Source organism: Mesoplodon densirostris, chromosome 1, assembly GCF_025265405.1.
Source record: "Mesoplodon densirostris isolate mMesDen1 chromosome 1, mMesDen1 primary haplotype, whole genome shotgun sequence".
Taxonomy (NCBI): Eukaryota; Metazoa; Chordata; class Mammalia; order Artiodactyla; family Ziphiidae; genus Mesoplodon; species Mesoplodon densirostris.
In genome coordinates, this window is record NC_082661.1 from 53,468,142 (window position 1) to 53,492,837 (window position 24,696).

At 41.6% G+C, this 24,696-nt stretch overlaps 1 protein-coding gene across 8 annotated transcripts in view; it reads right to left on the bottom strand.

Moving 5' to 3' along the window:
- The window catches only part of CCSER2 (coiled-coil serine rich protein 2), a 146,779-nt gene extending 136,112 nt beyond the window's left edge, over positions 1-10,667 (bottom strand). For all 8 annotated transcript variants that reach the window (XM_060103404.1, XM_060103359.1, XM_060103394.1 and 5 more), the window contains exon 1: positions 10,439-10,667. The gene's annotated coding sequence lies outside the window, so the exon portion shown is untranslated. The remainder of the gene's footprint in view (positions 1-10,438) is intronic.
- Positions 10,668-24,696: the final 14,029 nt, after the last annotated feature.

Sequence of the window (24,696 nt, forward strand, 5' to 3'; positions counted from 1 at the left end):
GAGCCTGTACGCCACAACCACTGAGCCTGCACTCTAGAGCCCGCGAGCCACAACTACTGAGCCCGCTGGCCGCAACTACTGAAGCCCGCACGCCTAGAGCCCATGCTCTGCAACGAGAAGCCACCACAATGAGAAGCCCATGCACTGCAACGAAGAGTAGCCCCCACTCGCCGCAACTAGAGAAGGCCCACGCACAGCAACGAAGACCACAGCAACGAAGACCCAACGCAGACAGAAACAAAATAAAATAAATTTTCTAAAGTAATCATATTATTATACTCATCACATTGCATCATAATCATTTGTGGACTGGGACCCTCTCTTATTCAGCCTCTCATTACTAGAACTAACAAAACAGGAACACAGGAAGAGGCCAAAAAATTTTTGTTGAGTTACAATAGAACTCAGGGGGACCAGACACAAAGCAAATAAAGTAACATGCAGCAAATACTACAACAAAGTCACTGCAAAATGTAAAGAAACACAGGTAACACAGAACAGAGAATATAATGGTGGATGGGTAGAGGAGGCATGATGAAAATAGACCTAGAAGCTGTCCTGGAAGAGGAGACACCTATGTTGGGCTTTTTAAAAGATGAAGTGATTTAACAAGATAGCTAAGAAGCTGAATGGTATTCTGGAACAAAAGGAATAGTATGTGCAAAAGCATGGAGATGTCAAAAAGAGTTTCTCATCTTCATGGAAACATGAGAGATGTCATGGCACAGCTCATGGAAGACTTTCTGTTCACTGATAAGGAATTTGACCCTTATCCTATAGTCCTGTGGTAAGAAACATCAGATGTGCATTAGAATGCCCTAAGGAGTACTACAAATCCCCTAAGGCAGAGTGCAAGTGCAGGCAGGAGATGCAGAAGCAAAAAACAGGGCAGAGCCACAGAAGATTTTTAAGCAATAACAAAACTTGTTTCAGAAATCCAAAAGTCAGTAGCAGTGGCTAAGGGAAGAAAATCTCGAGGAAAACTGAAGATTAAGAAGCAATTGCATGGGAGGATCCCATGTGCCGCGGAGCGGCTGGGCCCGTGAGCCATGGCCGCTGGGCCTGCGCGTCCGGAGCCTGTGCTCCGCAACGGGAGAGGCCACAACAGTGAGAGGCCCGCATACCGCAAAAAGAAAAAAAAAAAAAAAGAAGCAATTGCAATAACGCTCCAGCACTAAATACTGACAACTACCTACTCGAAACATAAATGAACCACAGAAAGAGGTACATAAAGTGCTGTAACTGTAATATGGGCTTTGAACCATGAGTTTCAGAACTCATCTCCGATAACAACTCAATAATCAGAAGCAATTACAGTAAAAGTACAATCAGGGACATTAAAAAAAAAGGGGGGGGAAAGAGTGGCCACCAAATTTTCCCCTTAGAAGTACTTCATCTATACTTTAATTTAAAAGGGTTTTTTTATTTAAAAAAATTTTTTTCTTTTTAAAAAAGATACTTCATAATAAAACTACCATAGCAGGCAGAGATTACCAAATCCAAATTTAGAACCTACCACATGGCTACTAGCACTGTGCAAAACTACTGAAAATGATAATCAGTAAAAAGTTACCAGAGAAAAACTGGTCAATAACAACAACAACAAAGATTATTTAACGGATTCCTAATAATTCATTAAAAATTTTGTTACCCACATATAAAAACAACAGTTTTGAACTGATGAAAATTCACCAAATTAGGGGGAAGGGATGTTCTTTAATACCTATCTCCACTAGCTACTGTCTTCATTTGGAAAAAAAATAGGTCAGTACATAAGGACACATATATGATAATGCCAGACCTTAGGGTCACAGTTAAGGATAAAATTAATTTCATTTATTTTTCAAAGAAATAGCTCCTGTAATTTTTTTTCTCTCCACTGGGTCATTCCATCAGCTACAAATATACTAGAAAAGCAGCCATCTTTCAAAAAAATTAAAATTCCTTGACTCCACATCCCCTCCAGCCAGCACCCTGTTTTTCCTCAGTTTCAGTTGAAACTCCTTGAAAAAATTGGCTGTCTCCAATTTCTCTCCTACAGGTCCCTCTTAAACCCTCTCCAATCAAGTTTTCATCTCCATTAATCCACCATGAACAGCTTAAGGTCACCAATGATTTTCCTTTTTTTTTTTGGTTGCACCACGAGGAATGAGGGATCCTCGTTCCCTGACCAGGGGTCGAACCCATGCTCCCTGCAGTGAGTGGAAGCGCGGAGTCCTAACCACTGGACCTCCAAGGAATTCCCACCAATGATTTTCATATTGTTAAATCTAAGTCACATCTTAGTCGTCGATCTAACTGCAGCCAACACAACTGATCACTCACTTCCCCCTTCTTAAAACATTTCACTTGGCTTCAGAGATAACCACTCACTCTTAATTTTCCTCCTTTGGAGGGTGCTTCTTACTCTCATTTTTTAGCTCTAGCACTAACTCTCTCTCCAGGTCCCTCTCTCTCATTAGAGGACCCCAAGGCAAAGTCTCTGACTTCTCCAGTCACACTCACTTCCTAGATTATCTTAATCAGTTCTAATGGTATTAAATACTATCTCTATGCCAATGACTGGAAATTTATATCCCCAGCCCCTCCTCTGAACTGAAATGCAGACTCATGTATACCCAGCTGTCTAGACAGTATCTCCACTTGGGCTGCTAACATATCCAAAACTGAACTCATTACTTCCCCCTAAAACCTGCTTCTCCTGCAGTCTTCCCCATCTCGGTAAACGGCAACTCCATTCTTTCAGTTGTTCAGGTCAAAACCTACAACCCACATCCAATCGACCATCAAATTCTGTTGGCTCTGCCTTCAAAATGGACTGTGAGCACTTCTCCTAACCCTGCCTAAAATCACCATCATCTCCCACCCGGCATTATTGCTGAAGCCTGCTGAATTATCTCATTATACCCCGCCTATGACATTCTCTACACAGCAGTGGAAAGGTCTATTTAAAACAAGTCAAAATCCATCGATGGCTTCCCACTTTCAGGGTAAAAGCCAAAAAGTTCCATTGGCCTGTGAGGCCATATATGATCTATTTTGCACTCCCACTACCATCCCTTTGGCCCCCTCACCCACCTCTCTGGCCTCGTCTTCCACCAATCATTCCTCACAAGGCCTCCAATCATCTACTTATGACTCCTCAAACAGGACAAGCATGCTTCAGACAAAAGACATCTGCACTCTTATTCCATCTTCCTCAAATGCTCTCCGTTAATATCTGTACAAATTAGATCACAACCTCATTTCTTCCACATCTCTGCTCACCACTGATCACTGCAGCATCCCCCGTGTGTTCTTTCCACATTATGTTGCTTTGTTTTTTTCCACAGCAGTATAATAGCTGACATACTGCATACATACTTGTTTATTTTCTGTATCTTATTATTAGAATATAAGTTCCACAAGGTCAGAAAATGTGTTTTCTTCACTGCACCATTACTAGCAAGTGCCCAGCTGGTATTTGTTGAATGGAAAGATGGCATGAATGAGGAAAATCCAGATTCAAGATCTGGTCTCAAAGCCTGGGTTGAGGAAACTTACAGTGTAGATATCCTCAAGTAGTGAAAAAAACGTCAACTGCAAAAGTGGCCACAACAATGGCCAAGTCTACAAGTCTAGCTGATGCCAATAATAAATAAGGGCTGACAAGTCCAGACTATCTTAAAATAAAGAAAATAAGCTTGAGGTAAAATGTTTAAATAAAAATAAAAGAAGGAAGAAGAAATGGTCATCCCTGCCTCCCTATTCCCTGTAAAGAAATACCACCTGGATATGTTTCCTGTAAGTTGGCCTACCAAGTTAGACCAAAATATTACCAGACCCATTCTACACACTTAAGTAGCTGTTATGAATAGTCCCTGCTTTTCTAAGGTATGGTCTTCTGAGAAAATTGTAACTCCCAACCCTAACACTGGCTGCCAAGACATAATGGTCAGAGAAAGCTCTCAAATTTCCCCAAAGCACTCAGGCTGCAACCAAATATCATTAATGTAATGACAACAACAATTCAAAGTACCTTCTGGTGTCTGCCTATCTTCATTTTCTCTAGTGTATGCACTAGGGTATCTGTCATCAAGAGATATGGTATCTTGATATGGGGGGAGGGAGGTGTGTGGTTGGGGGGGGAGAGGGGGAGAGAGAGAGAGAGAAAGAGAGGGAGGGAGAGAGAGAGAGAGAATTCAAAGAAACAGGACCTGGATTTATTTTTTTCCATTTTAAAGAGAGGTAGATTGCCAGGAAATAGAAAGCACCTGTTAAGATACAAGATGTCACCTGGGCTCTTCAATATGACACCAAAACAGAGACCACAGAAGAACCAAAACCCTGAGAAATCCAGCATTCCTCAGCTAAAGAGCTGTCTTGCATCTCCCATTACCATACATAGAATTGAAGAGATGGCGCAGGAGACCATGCCAAAATGGACAGCTGAGAGCAGTAACGGGGGAGGGAAGAGTGGTAACAACCATGGAAAAGCGGGGGAGAGGAATAATTACCCATATTTTTTCTCTTTTCCCCCCTTCCTATTCTACTTACCAAGTACAGAAGAAACTGGGCAGATGAACACAAGGAAGGACAACACAGACAGTGAAGGATAACGATGCTCTGAAGCAAAAGGTAGCAGAAGAAATCATGCACAAATTCCTTTTCTAAGTGACTCTTCGAAAAACAGACATGAAGTTACGAACTGACCGAGGAAATTTAAAATTTAAAACAAATTCCCACACCTTAGATAATGACAGAACTATAGAAAGAGAAGAGAGATTCTTAATTATTTGGAATGATGGTCCTGGGGCATTTTTAAGTTCAACAATCCTCAAAGATGATCTAAATATTTTCAAACTAACTTACTGATCAGCACGGAAAAGGTGAAAATCTTTCACTTTCATGGATGCAGGCTTTAAGAATTCTCTGGCTTCCCAATGGCTCCAAATCTCAAAATAACCAATTAGAAGTCAGAGAGGTAACTCTGCGGGCATTCAAAGGCAATCAACTCAGCAGAGAAGAGTTAAAAGCTCAGAGATTGCACCTATCATACTCTTGATTGGTCAATTCACTTAAAAAGAAAGGAGCGTTCTGATTGGTTGCTCTCTATAGGCTGAGTCACGCCCCAGCATCAGCACCTGTAGCAAGAAGATGGTAGAAGCTAAAAGTGGGCACAGGATACTCTGAGAAAGGGGGCGCGGGGGGGAGGTCAGTAACAAAGGAAAGATGATTTAACGCCATACAGCCACTGGCCATCAGCAAATCACAGTAGGGCACACGAACCAAAACTGTTTGTAGCGTGAGGTAGCATTCCGTGTTTACTTCTGTGCTAATACTTCCCTGTCCTTAAGGCTCCTCTTCTAATCCTGCGCTGATGGCTCTTCCCCCTTCTCTCTGACAACTATCACTCTCTATAGCTTCTCTTCCTCCAGCCACTTTTTGATTTTGGTGATTTGGTGTCTCCTACCCCCAGTTCAGTCTCTTGCCATCTTCCTGAATTAGCTCATCCTGTATTAGCTCATGCTTTCTACTCAGTCCCTGTCCTTGACAAGTACATAACCCAGTGGGGGAGGTAGATGTGTCACTAAGTTAGGTACAATAAATCACAGTCAATGCTATGAAAGAAATATAACAAAGTGCTGTGAGCGCATATTCATCTGTCAGTACCCTAATTGATAACGTGGAAATCAACACTCCAGCTTCCCACTCTCTTATCAGCTACTAAGCCCCATAGCTTTCCATAATACCCCTGATCTCCACTTCCAACTTGCAGTTTAGGCTTCATTTCTCATTAGACCTATTTCAACGACTTCCTATCAGAAACACAATTCAATATATTTCCACTTTGCCACATCAGCCATCTCCCTAAAACATATAACATACTATATCATCCCCTTGCTTTGAAACATCTAATATTTTTCCAGTACCTAAGAGATAACGTTCAAATCCTTAGCAGAGAAAATAAGGTAATATAATATACTTTTCAAATAGAGCCCTTTAAAAGCAGGCTGTTTGAGTTCTAGTTCCGATGCTTCCTAGCTGTGTTACCTTTGGCGGGTCACCTTACCTCTCTTTCTCATTTGCAAAATGAGGATATGAAAAGAACCTACATCTTAGGGTTGTTATGAGGATTAAGTAAGAAATTCTATCCAAGTACCAGCAAAGTAACCAGCACTCAATCAATGTTAATTACTACACCAGGGTTGTCTCATCTGTCTAGAATGTCCTACTCCCAAAGGAAGAAGATAACCAAGGTTTTATTTTCGTACATTTTAGAATGATTAACAATAAAAGTTAAATCAGAAATGATCTTCTAGTTAATACTAAAACAACAAAAACTTCAATTAACCAAAAACTGCTTTCATGAAATTTTTGTCTAAATTTACTATAATTTATTAAAAAACAAGTATCCATTTATTAAAAAAACTAGTTTTCTTTTGCTTTGTTTCCTCTTCAAGTTCAAGAAGAAAAAAGGCAGCAGTTTACCAATGGAAACTCACTTACATATTTATAAGAATGTGATTCTCTGTAGTATAAAATCCACAAAAATTAAATGCAATCTCAATTGCATATATTATTGTTAAAGATATATACATATAACAAAAAGAACCAGAGAAGCTTAAGAAAATAAAAATATGCATCAGATGGTAGAGTGACATTTGTTCTTAGACCTCACAATCAAAAGATGAAATCACACACAAAAAATTGTCAATGATTTTTTTTTAGTTTTTTTGTTGTTGTTGCTGTCAATGATTTTAATAATTTTAAAACTGCAAAGTCTACAACAATAAAAATAAAACAGAGCACAAACATATTTCAAGAGAATAATATATTTATGATGCTAGGTACTAACGAAAATTGGTAAGAAGAGTCCAGTAAATTTATGGGCAAAGGACAAACAATTCATACAAAGGAGAAAATAAAATGAGAGAAATACTGCACTTCCTTTTCTATTGTAAATAGTGATCTTAGACAGCAGGTACCCTTATACCCATTTGAAAAAAAAAAAAAGTTAAAAACAAAAGCCTGTAAAACATAAAACTAGTCAACCAAACTGCTGGAAGCAGTAAAAAAAAAAAATACTACCTTTCAGAAACAAACCTAGCAGTATTTTTCAAAAGTGACAAAAACCTTCATACCTTTTGACCTTATAATCCCCCTCCTGGGGCTTTAGCCTAAAGGAAAGAAGCAAAACAAAGGACATCTCCATGTTAACTGCATCCCGTGAAAACTGGGAAGCGGCTTAGGTGTCCAATCATTATAAATAAGTAAATAAATCAACTTATTGTAACACTGTATAATAATTTAGATATATAAAAACTATAGCAGTAAGAAAACATTAAATATGAAGGCAAATATTGAACTATATTTATGCTGTGATTACAGTATAAAATCATGTATATATGATGAGAAATGAATAAGAGAATATTTTAAGTTTATTTTTTTTTCCTTATTTCTCTGACCATTAAGTTGTCTGCTGGAATTGATCAGGCCTCCCATAGGAAGTACACATTTCAAAACTAACTTTTCAAAGGCACAGAACCACAATTTTTCTTTTCCAAAAAACCTATCACATAGAAGTAATCAGATAGGCTCTTCTCACGTACAGACTAGCGATACATGTAATTTTAGCCATGCTATTAGCCAGCTGTAACCTTATTTTATTAAATCTCATTTTACCATCAAAAGGTAACTGTATGTGGGGGTCTCCATATGGTGAGCAGAAGCCACTTATTAAGGGGAACTCTATCCAGCAATGAGGTCAAAAACCCCAGATGAATGGAATAGTGGAGGTTAGGTTTCTCCTACATCCTCAAATGAATCATCATGTTTCTTAGCCTCAAGGGCTCTAAGACCCTAGAAGCAGCAGGCAGTTAAGCAGCCAAAGAGATTGAAAGTGGAAGCTGATTTGCTCTCCCTCTAAAAATTGACAACTTCCTCATTTTCCCCCAAAGCACCATGGAATAATGAAAAATACACAAGTGTGACATCAGGAGATGTGGGATACAAGTGACTCTGAGTAACTTCACGTAAGTTTCTTGCCCTTTGGGGTTTCAGTCATTTAATGGGTAAAATTTTTAAAGGTGAAACAAATAATCTATGAATTCTTTCAAGTTCAATATTCTACTAATAGACCTTAACCAATATACGCCCAACTCTCTCAAAATCTCCCACTCTGATTATAAAACAAGACTTAGAAGTAGGAAACTGGGGGCAAGGACACAGATGGTCAAAAGACCTGGATTGTAACCCAGTTCTGTCCCCTTCTACCTGCATGACCTTGGGCAAATTTCTTTGTCTTAAAGTCCTAAATTAAAGAAACAGCAATACTTACTGGCCATATTCATTTTATTCTTGTGTCATAAAACATATTGGTTTTTTTCTGTCATAAGTGGGGTTTCATTCCTAACCAGCAACAACAATTTTGACTTTATTCCTGGAAATTTTAAAGTACCTTGTGCAGTCACCTCTTCTAAGTTTTCTAACACTGAAAGAGGTAGTTAACATACTTTACCTATAAACTATATTCAAGATTAGGAGCATTCCTCAAAAGTTCATTCAGTAAACAGTTTGTGAGCACCTGTGCCATAAAACAGCATGTGTTAGAGTTGCAAAGGTCCCTTCCCTTAAGAAGCCCAAAAGTCTGGTGGACACAGACATATTAACAAATCATTAACTACCAACTGACAAGTACTAACTGCAGAATGTACGATGTACTAATGGATCAGTGAAGACAAGTGAGATAAGATGTCTGGACAAGATTCAGAGGTGATAATTTGGTCAGGTCTTGAAGGGCAAATTGTTTACTAGATGGAGAAGAATTCTCAATAGAAGCAACAGTGTAAAACCACAAAGGAAGATGACATCTTCAGAGAACTCTAAGTAGTCTTTGTTCAGAGAGGGCAGGCAAAATGGTAGAAGATGAAATGAGAAACAAAGACAAGTACGAGAAATTGTGAAGGACTCTGACTTTTATCAAATACAGATTATGAAGAGTCACTGCCGGACTTTTAAACATGAAACCAAAGTCCCCCCTTCTTCCCCAATCAAAGTTGAGTCAAGACAACAAACAGAAAATGCAGGTCTGGATGTGAAAAGGTACAATAAATTGCCTTGTTGTGTTTTTTTAAATGGAGAGTTCCTGCTGTTCAGGATGGCTTCTAGCAGTTTCTTACTATGGCGTATTAGTACAACACTGAAGTAAAACAGTATGAATTACAGCTAAAGGGTTCAAGAAAGTGTGTGTTTACCTAAAGATTATTTGACATCAGTGTTGTTGAGAACACTAAAGAAAACAAGCAAATAAGAAAATACTAAAGATACTAAGTAATAAATTAAGAGAGGCAAACAGTAATGACATCTAAGACTGACTTCAGGTAAACTATTCAGGAATGTTTATATCCTTATAATACATATACTGATTACAGATAAGACATGTTTTTTGTGACCATCTTTTGCAGAAGGCGAGTATCTAAATGCCTTTTGGTTAAAGAAGAGGTGCCACAACCAAACTCTCTTTAAAACTAGTCTAAAAGATGATGCTTAAGAAGAAAAAAAGAAAAAAAACTGGCAAAATTAATAGGTTCCATTAATATTTTAATGCTCAGGAAAAAAAGGAGAAAAGAAATGCCTTTCAAAAGGTTATTTTGGGAAGCCTAAGCTCCATTTATCTCACCAATGGGAGTGAGACACAGACATTCCAATCTGGGACTACCAAGAGTCCCTGCATCAGTAATTTCCACACTGTTCAGGCCTAGTCTAGGAACAGCAAGCCTAACTGGCTGGGTAGCCCACAAAGATGAATTTGCAATTACTGAAATTCAAACTCAAGCTTAGCCGTCAAATGCTCCCTCAAAGGAGTCATTCTCCCTTTGCCTGACAAAAAAAAGTAGGTGCATTAAAATATATATATATGCATAAAAATAGCAGATGTCTAAAAAGGAGAGAGAAGAAGCATTTGAACCTATGGCAACGGTGTGGTCCACCAAAGTTTTCTCTCAGGATGTGTTTAGGGTGTGTCTTTGTTTGGGCCCAGTAATTTAAAAAAAATCAAAAAAACCCACAGTCATTCGGGGCACCCCGGTCCTTGGTACTTTCCCTATCATCCCTCACTAGCATCCTGGCTCTGAAATCACTGGGTATCTCAGCCTCGCCCTGATTTCTCCTTGAGAGAGAGAGGGCCGCAGCCGCAGCGGCCCACGGGCCCCGATATGCCTGTCACAGCCCCAGGGGCGAGGGGCGTCCGACCTCCCCGCTCCACGCCTGCCTGGCCTCAGGCGGCTCGCGGAGACTCCAGAGGGTCGCTCCGGAGGGCAGGAGGCCGGAGGACGCCATGGCCCTATCCCGGGCGCCCGGACCTGGGCCCCGGACCGCGCCCCCTGCCCAGGGCTGCCGCGGGCACTCGCCCCGCCCCGACTCCGGCCCCTGCTCCCGCCCCGACCCCGGCTCTCACCGTGCGGAGGTCGCGCTGCCTCCTCAGCCGCGGCCCGGCTGCGGGTCGCCCAGCGACCTACAGGCCAAAGGACGGCAGGTGAGGCAAGGGGCCGCCCGTCACATCCCCGCTGGCCCAGCCGCCCGACCCACAGCAGCCAGCATCACGTCCACGGCCTGAGGGAACGCTGGACTCCAGACCCACCGCACCCCCTCCCTCGGCCGGCGCCCGCCTGGACTCCGCCCTCCGGGGCCCGCGAACCGCGCGCGCGCAGCCCCGCCCCCCCGGGACGCCCTGCGCAGGCGCGAGCCTCACGAGGTTAGGCCCCGCCTTTGGGCCCGCCCCCGCCGCCTGACTCCGGCTTCTGCCCATTTCTGGCACCGCCCCCGCCCTCTCGCCAGCCTTTCCCAGGCTACGCCCCCACTTCAGGACCCGCCCCCTTCCACTGACCTTGCCTCTCTGCCCCCTGACTCAGGCCTTTCCTTCGCTCAAATTGTGACGCCAGCCTAGTGGCTGACCCACCTATAGCCGGCCTCCTGGACCAACATTTGCCTCTTTACCTCGGTCAAACCTGTCAACTAAACCTCCTGACCCCGAAAAGTTAGGAGTAGTCTAGCTTTGGGACTGACATGGGCTCCTCTCCCACATTTCGGTGAAGTGGACAGATCTAACATTTTGTGTTTTCAGGTCCATCCCTGTTACCTGCCCTCCGGTGCTTGCTCTGGGTAATGCCAGAACCAACACTCTGCCGGATCTTACTGAGATTGAGGGGAAGAAATAGGCACACCGGAGTGCTGAGAGTGGAAACAGCTTCATGACATAATCAATCTGGGTTTCTTTTGCCGGAAGCCAGGTCCTCCTGCCCTCTGGGACTTCCATCAGCCATAGGCCTTCTCTTCCCCTCCTTTCTTCCTTGATGGCTTGGCTTAAGTGCCCTTGCCCCTGGAGGCCTCCCTGGTCTAGGTGGATGTAAAAGCCCTGGAGGTTCCCCTGTCTGGCAATAGACTTACCTGAAATCCCTGTGGGCCATGCTTATCAACAGCTCCACTGCAGTAAATAACTTTGAGGATTTCTTGAGAAATACCCATTTCTTTCATGCCTCCAGATCAGTGATACTCCAAGGGGAAAGGGAGTAGAAATTACCAGACTGATATGAGGGGGCATGCCTGATTTGTAGAACCAGACTTCTCTTAATAATATACATTTATATTTGGAAAATAGTGTCATGTTTAAAATCAACCCATAAAGTTAAAGATTGAATTTCTTGGATGATAAGATGTATGTTTAAAATGTAGAGAAAGACTAGAACTAAACACTCTATGATTTATCTTTGGATTAAGTCAGGTCATTAGGCAAACACCAGACTGAACACTTGAACACACCCCTCAAGAACATCCCTCAAGAAATGCAGTTACTAACATTCGCTTTGGGGTTTATGCCATCAGCTAAATCGAGAGGTGGTACAAGAAATGTCTCCTCGGGCTTCCCTGGTGGCACAGTAGTTAAGAATCTGCCTGCCAATGCAGGGGACACGGGTTCAAGCCCTGGTCCAGAAAGATCCCACATGCCGTGGAGCAACTAAGCCTGTGCGCCACAACAACTGAGACTGTGCTGTAGAGCCCACAAGCCACAACTACTGAGCCCGCCTGCTGCAACTACTGAAGCCGGTGCACCTAGAGCCCATGCTCTGCAACAAGAGAAGCCACCGCAGTGAGAAGCCCACGCACCGCAACGAAGAGTAGCCGCCACTCGACGCAACCAGAGAAAACCCACGTGCAGCAGTGAAGACCCAACGCAGCCAAAAATAAATAAATTCTTTAATTAATTTAAAAAAAAAAAAAGAAATGTCTCCTAACAGCTTGTATGTGGGAATTGGAGAAAATGCTACATACTCGATAGTCTGCATATGAGGATCTAGGAAAGGAACATCTCTGTTCCAAAAATCAGAAAGAGCTATGCTTCTCCAAACTGCTAGGTTGCTATCTTGTGATTCTCTAAAGACTTGAGGTGATTATGTTTTCTCTTTCCTTTAGCAGCTCTTTAATACTGTCACCCTTCCCTTCTTCCTCTGCAAAGGTTACTGGGGGCTTGCTGTGTATGAATATTTCCCAAGTTCATCTAATTTTCCTTATTGCTGTTTAGTCTTTATCCCAATTTCCTCATTTACTTGGTTGTTATCATGTCACATTAGTTCTATCAGGCACATCAAGCTATATATAGAAAAGCTTTTAATATTAAATATAAATATATTGTATATACATATTATATATATCCTTAGAAGTCTGACCTCTGAGAGTCTGAAGCCTGCTTATGACTGAGGTTAAAGGTGAGAGGACAGATCAAGATGAGCGGTGGTTCACAAATTTTAGTTAGAATTACCTGGGGAGCTTAGCAAACTGTAGCTAGCTGGGCACCACCCCCAGAGTTTCTGATTCAGAAGGCCTGGGTGGTACCCCAAAATTTGTAGTTCTAATAAGTTCCTGGGAGGAATAATGCCCAAGAACCACACCTTAAGAACCATTGCACTAAACTACCTCTTCAACAATCTATGCTACAATCATCCTAATCAGGTAGGAGATGACCATCTCCCAGAAACCCATGAATGACTGATGGGAGACAAAGGTTTAAGTGTCATGTGTTATGTGGATAAGTAACCCAACTGTGACAGCCTTCAACACAGGCTAGGCAGCAGAGAACAGCTGAGAAGGCCAGGGTATATCCCCAGCCCCACAAGCAGGGGAAGTAGAACAGAAGATGAAGAGTCAGGGGCAGATGTACAAAATGCTGTGGTGGGAACGTTAGTAGTTTGACAAACCTTCCCTGTGTTTTTTGGGATGGGCCCAGTGGTGTCAGGGCAAACAGGGAATCAGATGATCTTTTGGATCGCAGTCTGGACTTGCTTATTAAGAAAAACTGTATGATAGCACAGAATATTTGGAGGAAGAGGTGTCTGCCTTACAGATGTCTGTATGGGAATGAGTCTAGAGAAGAGTCAGCAAGTATATTTATACATTTTTACTATGCATGTTTATTAGATTACAAAAGTATCTACAATGGGATCATAATAGGTAAAACAAGGAAAAGACTTCTCACAATTCTCAAACACACTTAATACAATCATAATAATATTTCAGTGTATTTTCTTAAGTTTATAGACATCTTAACATGTTTTACTAGTTTGGAGTTAATATTCCTAGGGACTTCTGTACTTATTTATTTATTTATTTATTGCTTAAATACTGTAATACATTTATTATCTTTAAAAGATGCTCAACATCACTAATCATCAGTGAAATGCACATCAAAACCACAATGAGATATCACTTCACACTTGTTAGAATGGTTATCATCGAAAAGACTAGAAATACATGTTGGTGAGGATGTGGTGAAAAGGGAATGCTTGTGCACTGTTGGTGGGAATGTAAATTGATGCAGCCACTATGAAAAGAGTATGAAGTTTCCTCAAAAAATTAAAAATAGAACTACCAAATGATCCCACGATTCTACTTCTGGATTTTCATCTGAAGAAAATCAAAACACTAACTCGAAAAGATACATGAACTCCTGTGTTCAGTGCAGCATTATTTACAATACCCAAGATATGGAAACAGCTGTGTTATTGACAGATGAATGGATAAAGAAGATTTGGTATATATACAGTGGAATATTATTCAGAGATGAAAAAAAGTGAAATCTTGCCATTTGTGACAATGTGGATGGACCTCGAAGGCATTACATGAAGTGAAATAAGACAGAGAAAGACAAATACTGTATTATTTCTCTTATACATGGAATATAAAACAAACAAAAAGAACAAGCTCAAGCTCATAGATACAGAGAAGAGACAGATTGGTGGGTGCCAGGGGTGGGGGTGTGGAAGGGTAGGAGAAATGGGTGAACTCTTTTTGGTTTTTTGGTTAAATAAATTTCTTTTTTTTTAATGTTAAAAAAAAAGGGAGAGAGAGAGAGATCACCTCATACCTCTTAGAATGGCTATAATTTTAAAAAGAACAAAAAAACAAGAGATAAAATAATTCTGGCAAGGATGTGGAGAAAAGAGAACACTTGTGCAGTATTGTTGGGAGTGTAAATTGGTACAGCCAGTATGGAAAACACTACAGATGTTCCTCAAAAAATTAAAAATAGCACTACCATATGACACAGCAATCCCACTTCTGGGTATATATTTGAAGGAAAGTAAAGCACTATCTTGAAGCTATATCTCTTCCTCAGTGTTAATCACAGCATAATTCACAAGAGCCAAGACATGGATGAATAGATAAGGAAATTCTTAATTGAGAATGGTCTGTGTTCTCCTTTTATTGGGATAAAAATCTTTGGGACTTCCCTGGGTCGGGGGGGCGTGGTTCGATCCTTGGTCAGGGAACTAAGATCCACATGCCACACAGCACGGCCAAAATAAAATGAAAAAAAAAAAATTTACAGATGGAATAAAAATCTTTGGAATTTATCCTAAATGAGTTGAAATGTATTGGAATAAAAACCTGAAAATCTTCATCAGGTTTAGAGATTAATATTATATATAGTTTAAGTAACAATGCAATTATCTGACCTAATATTATATATAGTTTAAGTAACAATGAAATTATCTGACCTTTAAAGATTATGTGGAATTTCATTGTGAAACCATTTTGCTTGGTGATTCTTTGTGTATTATTTTGAGAAATAACTCTTTAGCCTTTTCATTTCTTTTATAGCAATTAGTTTGTTTAGACTTTCTGTCTCTATTAGGATCAATTTTGGCAACTTCTATTTGCCTGAAAACATACCCATTTCTTCTAAGTTTTCATGTTTATTTGCAGAGTTGCACAAAGTACTTTCTTCTTAAAAATTGTTTTCTCTGTTTTTATGCTATTTTCCTTTTATTTTTGTGATTTCTTTCTTTTTAAAGCATAGGTTAGCTAGTGGTTTACCTCCTTTTATGCGATTTCCCTCTTACATTTGTGATTTCTCCCTTTTTAAAGCTTAAGTTAGCTAATTGTTTGCGTATTTTGTTGTGTTTTCCAAATAACCAACTTTTGGATTTATTAGTTTACTCTTTTCTGTTTTCCAAGTCATTGTTTATAATTTGATCTTTATTAGTTTCCTTCTCCTTTCTTTTAGTTACTTTTTTCCTAGCTTTCCATTTTGGATGCTAAATTCATTTATATTGATGTTTTTATTTCTATTGCACCAGGTGTTTAAAGCTATAAGTTTTCCTGTGATAACAACCTTAGTGGTATCACAGTGATTCTATGTCATGTTTTCATTATTATTATTTTCAAGAAATTCTGCAATCTTATTTTTTATTTTCCCTTTAATCCAATAGGTGTTTAATAGTTTTTTTTAATTACCAGGAAAAAGGAAATTTTACATTTTTAAGAAATTCTGTCACTAATTTCTAAAAGTTTTATTGCATTATGATCAGAGAATGTTATTTGTATATTTCTATTATTTGGGATTTCTTGAGATTTTCTTGGCAACCTAATATTTGGTTCATTTTCATAAATTTTCCACGTGCACTTCAAGAAAAGGTATATTTTCTTTTCTATAGGTACAGAATCCAATATAGTTTTATAGGATTCCTTAGTTTCCCCTTCCTGTGTAACAATGAACAGGAAACCAAAATTGCAGCACACTAGAAGACAACCTCTAACACAGAAGACAGAGACCCAAACAAATAGACCTGAAAGGAACCAGAAACTCTGCAGGAAGAGGAAAACTACACCCCATTCACTTGCCTCACAAAAAAAGTATAAATAACGTGTTTAAGAAAATATGAAAGAAATAAGAAATATCCTTGCATCCATGAAACAAGAATAGATGTCACAAAAAAAGAAATGTTCTGAAAACACTGTTCAAGAGCCTTTGGAAATGGAAAAGATGAAGCAGCAATGAAAAAACTCAATAGAAGGGATAGAAAATAAAGTTGAGGAACTCTCCCAGAAATTGATGAAAATGGAAAAAGAGATTGAGAACAGGAGATTAAATAATTTAATGAGATCTCCTGAAGGTGTGCCAAGTTCCTGGGGTAAAAAGAGGAAGCCCCTCACTAGCAGATGATTCACTAGGGGACATGGATTTCATAGGCTTTCCCAGAAGGCTGGGCAGGCAGCATCTAGGGCAAGTGCCCACTCCCATGGTTTCCTCTCCCCACTGTGCAGCCTGCCCTGGCTGGTTGCCTCTGGTGTAGGACAGCCCTTCTCTAGTCTGACATCCACCCTGGCCACTCCAACAGAACTCCCTACAGTCCTCTGCCCCCACTGGCAGTAGACCTGACCCTTTCCCGACTATATACCACAGATGGGACCACACAAGTATGGGCCAGTTACTGGACCCCAGGACCTTTCAAAGGACTTCGTCCTGTCCCCTGCTCCCAGGCATTTCTTAGGGTGCCAGCTCGAAATCCATCTAGTACCTCTCTTACAAATTCTCATTTTACTTCTTTTCTGTCATAATATGACTTAAATTCCTTCCAGGCAAAGCTTCTCAAAAAAGAGCTCTACTAAATGAAGGAGGGCCCACCAATCCTTAGAAACACAATGGCCACTCTGCACCTTGGGGATGAGAGGAAATGCCTTAATTCTTTCTGGATGAGTCACTGTTCCTGAGGATGGTCAGAAGGCTACTTGCTAAAGCAGCAAAGGCATCAGTGCAGGTTTAATTTTCATACCCTGGAATAAAACTATAATTCCATGTGACTCTTTAAACAAACATGTACTGACTTGGAAAACTGCCAGGAAGTATTATATTTCAGTGAAAAACCAAGTTTCCCTGTGCTGGTGGAGCATGTAGCTCTGGAGCCTAACTGTCTAGCTCTGAATCCTGGCTCTGCCACATGCCACTGATGCTTTGTGAGGCTTTAGAAGTTACTTTCTCTGTCCCTCAGTGTTCATATCTGTAAATGGAGAATAAATGAGGTTCTTATAAGAATAAGATGAATTAATATATGTAAGCCCTTAGAGTAATGCCTGGCACAGAGGAGGTGCTAAATAATTAGATATTATTACAACACACTTCAATTCATGTAAAAATTAAAGTCGTAACGGGGATGTAAATTTATTTACACTATTATTCAGATATGCAGATATATTAGTTTGCTAGGGCTGCCATAACAAAGTACCAAAGACTGCGTGGCTTAAACAACAGGAATTTTTTTCTCAACTTCTAGAGGCTAGAAGTCCAAGATCAAGGTGTCGGCAGTATTGGTTTCTTCTGAGGCCTCTCAACTTGGCCTGTAGATGGCCACCTGACCCCTGTGTCCCTCTGTGTCTATGCCCTAATCTCTTCTTACAAGGATACCAGCATGTCGAATTAGGGCCCACACTAATGACTTCATTTTACCTTAATTACCACTTTAAAGACTCTATCTCCAAATACACTCAGTACAGGGGGTTAGGACTTCAGCATATGAATTTTAGGGGGACACAATTTAGCCCATAACAACAGAGAAATTTAAATTCCTTTATTTGACAATAACTAATCTGACTTTTCCCCTGACTCCTTATCTGCTGGGTTTTGGAAAAAAACATATCAATCTGCTTAAAACTTGGACATAGTTGATCTTTTAAACAACAGCTTTTAAGAAGTCTTTGATTATTTCCTTGTAAAAAGACCTGATATCTCTGTGGCTTCATCTGTTCCCTGCTTCTCTCTCTAAGAAGGTGTCTGAATTATGGGGGATGGGAAGGGCTATAGCTTTTAAGACCTTATGGTCTGGGGAAGAGTTGGGGTCCTCAAAGATGCTGTCTCCTGCCTTCTGTAGTCACTGGAGCAATGTCCCTTATTTAGCCTTCCAAGTGGAAGACTCCAAGTAAGGTAGCAGGAGATATAGTCCCCTTGACTTGTTCAGGGCTCAGTAGCTCTCTCTGGATGACTTGGCCTCGCCTTGGCTCCTGCAAACACCACAGCACCTCTGAAATCTGTCTGTGATCCCGGGCAATTGGCTCAACAATGGGCCAGGAAGGAAAGGGATGATGGGTGATCCCAAGGCTCAGGTCACTGAGAACATTGTAGAGAGGACTTCCAATATAGGGGGTGGGGATTCCAAATCAGCATGCAGGGTACATAGCAAATATGAGTTACATTATGAGCTAGTATCCATCCCAGTCTGGTGTAGTGATGGAGCCCAGAATCAACTTCTCCAAGCAATATGGGCACTGTTGGCAGCACCTGAGCACTTCCAACTGACCCATCTCGTTTAGAGCTGGGCAGAATGCAGGGGCCAGGCACCAGCAACCCAGAGAGGCTTCTGTCAGAAACTACACAGATTACCCTGGACCTTTAAGCTGGGTAAATGTGCCCATGCACCATCGGCCAGTAGTGGTGCCAGTGATAGGAAACCATCTGCTTAATGACCCATGGGCTGCCTTTTTCACTTCTTCCCAACTGGCTCCTATGCCAATTCTGCTCTCAATTTCCCTGGTACTTGGGACTAACCATGGAGAGGATTCCCATCGTAGGCCACCGACCAGTAGCCAGTTCTTCTAACAGACATAAAAGAGGATGTGCACCCTTGAGGAGTGAATGACCTGCTCATGATGGTGAAGCAAGACACTAAGGGTCAGGCGGATGTTGGGCTGAGCACACAGGTGCATAGAGTACCATCTGGGTAGCCTGGGCATATTGGAATCCAACCTCCTGAAAGAACAATTCCAAACTCCTCTATAGCCCCTGCCCTGCTCCACATGCACACTGCATACCCCCTTCTCAGGCTCACCCACTGAGTAGGACTGAAGTTTCAAGCTGAAAAATCTACTGTGTAGGTTGGAAAGGCAGGGGGCTGAGAATGGCTGATAGCTTCTAAATCAACATTTATAAATTAACCCTTGCCGTTACTAATAGCAGAGATTTTAAAATAAACATGAAATATATTTCTTCAGGATTCTGAGTGGATGGTAGTTTATGACTTAGGTAGGGACGGGGGAAAAATCAGCAAAATTCAACCTGACAGAGGTTACAACCACACCAGAATTTCTTTTTTCCTTCAAGGAAAAGTCAAGGTGTATGTAGTCCAGTATTGTTATGGGGCTTGGTGCCATCAGTTTCTCTTGAAGTTCCTCTACCATCCCTAGGATGTGGCTCTAGTCTTCAAGGTCTAAGTCAACAGCTGTGTTCTAAGCAGTAGGCTGAAGAAAGGAATGAAGAAAGGGCAAAAGGCATGCTCCAGCAGTCTCTTAAGGTAGGTTCCCGAAAGTGGCCACAGGACGCTTCCTCTTATATTTCCTCAGCCAAACTTTAGTTCATGGCCACACCTAGTTGCAGGGAGGCTGGCAAATGTGTTCTTTCCTCTCTACAGTTCTGTGCCCAGATATAAAATCTATGCCTATGAAGAAAAGGAGAATGTGTATTAGAGGCAGTTTCTACCATGGATGACTTCAGTGCAGTATCTGATTCCTTCTCCCTTCCATTCCCTCATTTGCATTATCCTGAGCACTAGGGCATTAAGCCATGGAAGTCAGGAGACTCTGCTTGACACACCTGATCTGTGGACATGTCTGGAGAAAGGAATAGGAACCAAAAGCAAGCAGGAAATTGAGCAAAGTTTTTTATCCTTCCCGTGAAATTACTCTACAATGAACATATCAATATTATACAAGAAACAGCCAACAGGTTTTAGAGCATGTAAGAGGGAAGATTGGAGAATTAAAAAAAAAAAACAAAACAAAACAAAACAACTGGACTGAGAATAGGGACCTTCCAGTACGGTTATATTCTTGGTACCTAGAATACAACCTGTAACGTAGTGAGTATTCAAAAATATTTGTTGAATTGGGGAGAAAAAGGCTAACTTTTTAAGAAGTGATAATACAATAACCTGCATGATCAAGGAGTAAAGAAATTGAAATATCCTGCCACCCTGGGCCCTGAGAAGGATGCTGATTGTTCCTCGTGGAAAGTGACCCCTTGTTTATCTTACAGGATAAACACGCAGATAAAGAAGAAAGGATTGCTGATTTGATATTGCTGAGCCTTGCCCTCCCATATGAATGCCATTTGCCCACTATGGCTGAGGGGGTTTTGTGACTCTGCGCTCCTCTGCAGGCGTCAGCATGTCATTGTTGAAGGTCCACAGACTCCCTTCCAGAAAGAGCCATTTCCCTTTTCAGCTCAGCTGTTCTGTGGGAGAAATAAAGTGCTGTGGCTAGAACTGGCTCGTTCCTCTCCATCATTGGCAGGAAAGCCTGGGAGAGCGCCAGGGATGGTGCCAGTCCCTGGCGGGGGGGTGGGGTGGGGTGGACTGAACGGAGTACCTCTTACTGGAAGCTGCAGTGTGGGGAGTAGAAGGCAGCTTTGGGGGTTCTCAGAATGACCCAAGACATTTTTCCAAAAGTCAAGGCCCAAGAAATGTAATGGCATTAACAACAACACACAGGTCTCCATGTGCTGGAATGGAGCTCCCTTTAAGTCACGATGTCAAGGGGAAAAAGCCAGGTGTGAAGTATATGTATAACATGCCACAACTTGTTTAAGGAAAAGGAAATAGGTGTATATACATCAAATATTTGTAGTTTCAAAGGCCATCTCTCAGAAGATACTCAAGAAACTTCCAACAGTGGTTGCTTTCACAAAGGGGGATTCTGTTACTAAGAGATGTGGAATGAAAGGAGACTTTATTTCCACTGTATACTCGTGTAGCTTTTCAATGCTGTACCATATGAAGAAAATACCTATGCAGTATAGGAAATAAATTCAAATAATAACAATAATAATAATTTTAAAACGCAACCAAAAAGGAGGGTACCAGAATCATTTGCTGGAGTAAGAAGGCTTGAGGGAGGAAATGGAAGACAGGATTAGGAGCCAAGGGTGCGAAATGCAGAAAAGCCTGGCGCCAGGACAACAGGGTGATGTGAGCTGGAAGGAGGGCAGTGGGTGAGTGAACATCAGGGGCAGGGAGCCATTCTCTGGCGCTGGGTGTTCATGGTCTAGGGGGTAGGAACAGACTCAAGTATATTTCATCTGTTGACTTAAAGAAAAACATAACATAAGAGTTGTGAGTTTAAGTTTTATTCAGGGTCTTACTGAGGACTATAGCCCTGGAGACAGCCACTCATTCAGCTATGAGGTAGGAGAGGAGCCAGTTTGTATATGATTTTTTTTTGACTAGGAAATACATATAGTCAAGGATACATCATGGTAAAAGATTACTGCTAATCACAAAGAACAGACATCTCAAGTTAATGATTTTGGTGTTTTTTTTAATATATGTGGGAAGATGCAAGAATCTAGGGTCATTGAAAGTCTTCCTGAGATAGACTTCTCACTCTCTAGGAATATAGGGGCCCATTTATTCAAAGCACAGAGTGCCTCATCCTGTTTTTCATCCTGAATCCCTCTCAGGGTGTCCTGTTAGTGGACAACCGCATGGGTTTCAATTTAACCCTTGTATAACTGGGTGATGAGTGACGCTCTCTGTTCTTTGTTCACACATCCCACAGTAAAACCCCACCATAATCCACTTAGAAGAGTCCAAAAAATTCAATTTTGTTAAATATACAGGTTTATGTTACTGCAAGTTGAATGAGATGAAAAGATGAGGGTCACGTCTTTGTAGCTGGGATTTCCCCAAATCCATCCAGGATCTGGCTGCACTTGGTGCTACCTGCTAGCTGATGGCTGCCCCAACCTAAATATTCACAGGAATGCATTTGAGTTCTGTGGCTGATTACATCCAGGACATGAGCAAGAGTCTCAGGGTCTCTTACCTGGTGTTTTCCAACTGACCTGGGGCCAATGGGCCAGGGGAATCCCAAGAAATTGGAGGCCATATTCTCTTCACTCCATTGCCCAATCTCACATCTCCTAAGATCCCCCTTCCTGTGAGGAAGATAAGAATTTTAGCTGACCCCGTTTGAAAAGGAAGAAGAGGACTTCCCTGGTGGCACAGGGATTAAGAATCCGCCTGCCAAAGCAGAGGACATGGGTTCGATCCCTGGCCAGGGAAGATCCCACATGCTGCAGAGCAATTAAGCCCGTGTGCCACAACTACTGAGCCTACTCCCCTAGAGCCTGTGCTCCACAACAAGAGAAACCACCATAGTGAGAAGCCCGCTCACCACAATGAAGAGTAGTCTCTGCTCACTGCAACTAGAGAAAGCCCACGTGCAGCAACAAAGACCCAACGCAGCCAAAAATAAATAAATAAATTTTAAAAAAAGAAAAGGAAGAAGAGGGTTCAGAGGAGGGGAGGAACAAAGTACTGATCTCAGTAAATGTAGATCTAGTAAGTCTAAATTCACATTATCTATGAGGCAAACTATAGCAGGATTTTAATGTCTATAGAAATTTAAAGACAGTGAGAATCCTACATGTCAAACTAATAGGATACAGCCAAAGCATTTAAAGAAATAAATTTCTGGTCTTCCCTGGTGGCGCAGTGGTTGAGAGTCCACCTGCCGATGCAGGAGACACGGGTTCATGCCCCGGTCCGGGAAGATCCCACATCCCACATGCCGCGGAGCGGCTGGACCCGGGAGCCATGGCCGCTGATCCTGCGCGTCCAGAGCCTGTGCTCCGCAACGGGAGAGGCCACAACAGTGAAAGGCCCACGTACCGCAAAAAAAAATAATAATAATAAAATAAATAAATAAATAAATAAATAAATTTCTAGCCTCAAATGTTCTATTATATAAGAAGAAAAAGGCAAGGGGCGGTGCTGATGCAAAGGGATGATGTAACTGAGGGTGGCAGAGAAGGTATCCACATGTGACATGATCCCATAAAATTACCTATTTACAGTATGTGATTGTGAAATATATTGATATTTTAAAAGTTCAAGATGATGAAAATTAATAAACTAAGCTTTCTGTTCAAGATGTTAGAAAAAATCTAAAACTGAAGAATGTCATAAAGGTAACAATATTATTGAATGTGAAAATAGGAAAAAAGTAGAATTAATAAATCAAACCAAATAAAAAAGCATAAACAGATAGACAAATGTCTGGCAAATGTAACAAAGAAAAAAAGATAACATAATTACTGAATGTATCAGAGACAATCTTTTGAAAACATTAAGCCATGTATTTTTTAATATTCTCTCAATCATGTTCCCCAGAAGCCACTGTGCCCTTATGGCCCCAGGGAAGGCAGCCAAATGTCCACCACAGGAAGAAGGAGGCATTAACAATGGAAAAGTGATTTTCAGACAAAGCGGGCAAAGAAAGAAAGCCTTTTTGGTTCTGGGAGGAAAGGAGAGGAGAGAGAGACACACAAATGATGTCAGGTGCCAGTGTCCTTGTGTTTACCCTTCCCCACATTTGGTCCTAGTTTTTTTTTTTTTTTTTTTTTAAGATGTTGGGGGTAGGAGTTTATTAATTAATTAATTTATTTTTGCTGTTGGGTCTTCTTTTCTGCACGAGGGCTTTCTCTAGTTGTGGCAAGTGGGGGCCACTCTTCATCGCGGTGCGTGGGTCTCTCACTATCGCGGCCTCTCTTGTTGCGGAGCACAGGCTCCAGACGCGCAGGCTTAGTAGTTGTGGCTCACGGGCCTAGTTGCTCCGCAGCATGTGGGATCCTTCCAGACCAGGGCTCGAACCCGTGTCCCCTGCATTAGCAGGCAGATTCTCAACCACTGCGCCACCAGGGAAGCCCTGGTCCTAGTTTTAAAATGGAAGAACTGCCTCTTCAGATAGAAGCCTAAAAGCAAAGGGAGCTTGTGTTTCTCTTCCCATTTGGTACTTTGGAAGGATGCCTCTCACAGGGAACTCCCATCTCATTTTAGGGGAGAGGAGGCAGCATGGAATGTTCATCCAAGGGAGAGCTAGAGGAAGCACTTTCGCAGCACCCACCCCTGTTTCTTTTGTGGAATACAAGAATCCAGAAATTCTCCGAAGTTCCCAGTAACATGTGGGGTAGGCAGCTTAGTTGAGAACCGATGAGCCAGCCATAGGACCACCTTGGCAAGAGCAAAGTAACCCCAAAGCAGAGGCTGTGGTGGAGACCTGGACCAGGGCTGCACAAAGTATGGTCTTTGGACCTGCCTTACCTGGGAGCTCGGTAGAAATGCAAACTCTCACAGCCCTATCTCAGACCTGTAATCAGAATCTCTGGGTATGGTGCCCAGAAATCTCTTTTGACAGGCTCTCCAGGTGATTGCTTTGTGTGCCAAAGATTGAAAAGCACTGGTGAAGACAGACTGGCCAGGGGACTGATGGAGAAAGTGTCTAGACTCAGAGGGTTTGCAGGAGTCAGGGGTCAAGGGCTCAGTTGGTAGAAAGGGGTCCCCAGAGACTTCATGCTAGACCCCATGACCAGAGTACACAGCTCCAAGCTCTGCC